Raw genomic sequence first — 4,683 nt, 5'->3', positions numbered from 1 at the left:
ATTTTTGTTACATTCTGCATTGTTGGTGCATGAATTGCGATCTGTGGTGGACTACCGGTGCACTACATGTGTCTGGTTGTATACATCAGGTTTTTTATGAAAACAAAATATCACACTGATGATGTAGATGTCTCAAATATTCATGTATCAAATATGATACACTTGGTATTAGAAGGTTAAATTAATTATGTGATAAGAAACTTGGCTCAAGATACATGTTGATTTTTATGTGCTGGTTGTGTTAACAGGCAACTTCTTCATAACAAGTTTGCCACAAAAAGCACTTTAACATTATAATAAATCAGTATTTTGTTAAAAGTCTGACACCAAAGCAGCCAAAAATCAGCTTTTGCATTCAAACAGTTGAAGCTGGAGTCAGGACAGGCGTGACTTGGCATTATAACTGCAAATATATGTAGCATAGTTATTGATTTATGAAACAAAAGAGACAAACATCATTCTAGAAAAAAAAGATTAGTGATTTCCCATGTGAAGTTCAATTAACTTGTGAAAAGTTTCCAAAGCCATGACATCATCATCTGGGCTTTCCCAAATAGTTTGAAGGCATAGTAGTCTTAGTGGATGTAAACTTCTGACTTTAAAGAAAGTAATAAAAAAAATTCTCTGAAAGATTCTCTCTCATTTTTCTGGTGTTTAGCAAATAGAAATAATTTTGGTAATCCTGACTGACCTAAAACAGGAAAAGTTTAGTCTGATTTAATGTCAGACAGTGAGAAGAAAAAAAAAGATTGTGTCTTTTTATACAGTAAACTTCTGGTTTCAGCTGTAAGTGACCTTATCACTGAACATACTAAACACACAGTATAGCTTTAATGCTTTTCCTCCTCTTTCTTTAAATCCTCTGCTGCTTCTGCTTGAAACACAAAAACAGACATAAAGAATTTAAAACAGCAAACTACAATTCAGAATACTCCTTTAAAATTCGGCCAATCAGACTATTTTTCCAACTATGATGTCGGACATACACCCTGTAGAAAATATCAAACTGTGCTGGTCAGCCACCGGGAAACAAGTTTTGTCCAAACATCAGGGCAGATTCAAAGTTTCATACGTCAAACAGGCCTCTGTTCGTAGATCGACTTTTAAAAAACTACTTAGTGGTGAACACAGAGACACACACATGGACTCCTGGTGCTCAGTCAACACTCTCAGCTCTGTGTGTTTAACTGCAGCTCCTGGACTCCACCGGAGGCGTTTCATCAATGTCAGCGGCGGTTTGAAAACGTCCTCTGTCAGGCCACACTCGGGCTGTGAAGAAAGAGCCACAGACCTGAAGAGCTGCTGAAAGAGGCTCTTGGTGCGTCAATGGACCACTGACCGACAGAGAGAGAGAGAGAGAGGCAGAGATGGAGGGAGGAGGGAGGCATCTGTCTGTAAACAGAGAGAGAGAACATAAACTTTGATAACAGCAATAAACTCAAACACTGTCTGCTTTGTTTTCTGCTGCATGAATACACACTTCTCTGAGTTTCTCTCTGTTTAGTGACGCACCGGGTCAAAAAAAAGCAGAATTGTACTTGATTGGAGCATATCTGCGGTGGAAAGCAGCAAAGTTTAATAACACGAATGCATTCGTAATCATTTTGAGAAGGCACAGGAATTCCTTTGGGGTTTAATGACGGCATTTTTCAGTGTTATCCATGTGATTTCAAATCAAACAATCACATGGCTGCACCTAAACAGCAGCACGAAAAAGCTGCATGCACAATACTGCATGACTGATATTCATCTAACAGTATAAAATGTAAATACTGTAAGCTAGTATGTTTAATATTTTAAAAGATAATCTTGGCTCATTTTAATCTGTCATATTTACCATGAATGTGGCTCCACAGTGGGTCGTGCTAACTTTACATAGCAAACTGCTCCTAATGCAGCTTGATAAATGGTTATTTTTTCAGTTAATTTCTTTGTTTACTTTGGTCAATTGATAAACGTAAGTTTAAAATGACTGATGAGAAGGATGCAAAGTTAATAGTCTTGCAGTCAGACCGTTCTCCACAGCACTGTGTTAGCGGTCAGACTGCAATTCATTATCATTCTGCTATACCGAAAAACTCTCTGGCTAGTTTGTGTTTCTTTAAACTAACCACAAATTCCTGGGTGCTACTAAACACAGAATGTAAAGGACAATTCCAAACTTATAATGTTGCCTTTTTTAATAAAAATCTAGTAGTGTTTACACCTTGCAATGGTTTCTAAACATTAAAGACCCAACGCAGTTTCAGAATTGTGAAATTTGCTGACAACATTTAAGGCCCATGAGAGGATGAGTACTAATTTCCTGGTGATCCTTGACATTTCTTTTCCTGGCTCTATCGAAAAACTTTGGACCATCCATCCATTATCTATACACTTAATCCTTAATCCTCACTAGGGTCGTGGGGGGGCTGGAGTCTATCCCAGCTGACTTAGGGTGAAGGCAGGGGACACCCTGGACAGGTCACCAGTCTATCACAGGGCTACACTTAGAGACAGACAACCAAGCACACTCACATTCACACCTACGGACAATTTAGAATCACCAATTAACCTCAACATGTTTTTGGCTGTGTCCTCACCGGGACGCGAACCAGCAACCTTCTTGCTGTGAGGCAACAGTGCTAACCACCGAGCCACCTTGCAGCCCCCAAACTTTGGACCTTATAATCAAAAGATAGCATTGGAGGGCCGTTGCTATAGCTCAACTGGTTGAGCTGGCGACCTGTGTACTGGGGCTATGGTCCCTGATGCAGCAATCATGGGTTCAAATCCAGCTCATGGCCATTTGCTGCAGGTCCTTCCCCATTCTTCTTCCCACTTTCCTGTCTCTCTCTCGACTGTCCTTTCAAATAAAGGCAAAAAGGCCAAAAAAATAACTTAAAAAAAAACAAACAAAGATAGCGCTGGAGATTTAGATTGTATCTTGTTTCTTGTATATGAAATTTCTGTATCGCCAAAGAGCATACGTTTGGTTGCTTCAGGTCAGTTAAGTCAGCTAATACTCTTAATTGAATCAGTCATTATGATATATGTGACTGTATTCGGAGGAGCCTCACGTATGAGGAAAAAATAATGTTTTAGTTTGTGTAGAACGCTCAAATCTAAACAGCAAAACACAACACATGAAAATCTAGTGTTTTATACCTTGTAAACATTTCAACATGGTGTTGTTTACAAGCTCGAAGACACATCATGGACAAAATAATGGAGTCAAGGATGAACATTTCTATCTTGAAACTGCAGTGTACCGATGATGCTTAAAATCATGATCTCAGACTTCCAGGGTTTCATGTGTAACAATCCTAAGTAACGGATCCTGTTAAACTGCAGAGTGGAGCTTTCTGTTTCAGTATTTATGTTCAGAAATGGTTTCTTGGAAGAAAAAATAAATGATTTTAGACCTTTGATGCACAGAAATTAGTTTTTAGGAATTCAATCAATGACTTCAGAGGAGAGACAAAAGTTCTCAATTAAAAACTGCACCTCCAGCTCATGTACTTCAAAAAGTGTATGAAGTACAATCAGTACTTGACTAATTGAACATTGCTACATACCACCACTGCTTAAGCGCAAATGACCAAAAGTTATGTTGCAGTAGTACTTCAAGAATATAGAGTGTTGGATTACTGCAAGTCGTGTTTTTCTAAAGAAAGAAAGAAGGACAAGCAGTAAAGTAAGAAAGGTTTGACACAAAGGAAAGACAGCTAGTGTTTCTGGGAGCCCACATTGGCCAGTTGTCACTCCCAGATGACAGTCAAACTGAGCATCAGGCTGAGGGTTAGTTTGCATACTATGCTTTAATGCCCCCCCACCCGCTGCTCCTCCGTCCCTCAACCACATGCGCTCAGATCTCAGTGTGCTGCAGCTGCGTCAGTCCGGGTCTGCATGGCGTCCTGCACGCTGCTGCTTCAAACCACAAAACACACACTCTTCAATAGCTGCCCTTTAATCGAAGGACCGACAGACAAACACACCCACAGCACTCGTGGGCCTTTAATGATGAAAATAGCCTCCGAACACTGAGGAGGGACGAGGCTGCTGGTGGGACACGAGCTCTGAACGTGTGTTTTCACGCTTCACTTCGGTCACACAGTCCAGCCAAGGAAAACATTTGCCTTTCTTTACATTTGTGGGTTTGATCTCAGCATAAATGAACAAACCAGTGAGCGGCCTGGAGGTGTCACAGCTGTGTGAAACAAATGAGAAACTGCCAGGAAGTTAAGATTACTTTAATGCAAAGTTATTTGTATGTACAATCAAGAAACTTAACATTCTTAAAACAGCAGTATCACATTTAAAGAAAGTTCCCTTTTTAGTTTTTCTCATGAATGTACATCCTTGCTTGGTTCCATCCTGTTTTCCAAGTAGATAAAAACAGCTGTGTGGTGAAACAGGAGACTACAAGCCAGTAAACATGGATGTAAACAATGCAAGTCACAAACCTTTTAGGAAAAACATTTTGTAAATGTTTTTATTAAGGAAGGAAATACATGCAAACACATTTCTAAGGCCTTAAGGACACATACACAATGAACTGGGATGAGCAACACTGAATGTAAACAGAATCTTCAACCCTATAAAGATATTTAATTCTGACATTTTTAGTTCAGTTCATCTCCATACGTATCTCCTATCAACTCTGTGTAAACACAGCCTGCAGCTCAGCCCAGTTCAGCCGAA

This window comes from Stegastes partitus, unplaced genomic scaffold (genome assembly GCF_000690725.1).
Source record: "Stegastes partitus isolate 25-593 unplaced genomic scaffold, Stegastes_partitus-1.0.2 Scaffold1640, whole genome shotgun sequence".
NCBI lineage: Eukaryota > Metazoa > Chordata > Actinopteri > Pomacentridae > Stegastes > Stegastes partitus.
This window is presented reverse-complemented; position numbering follows the sequence as displayed.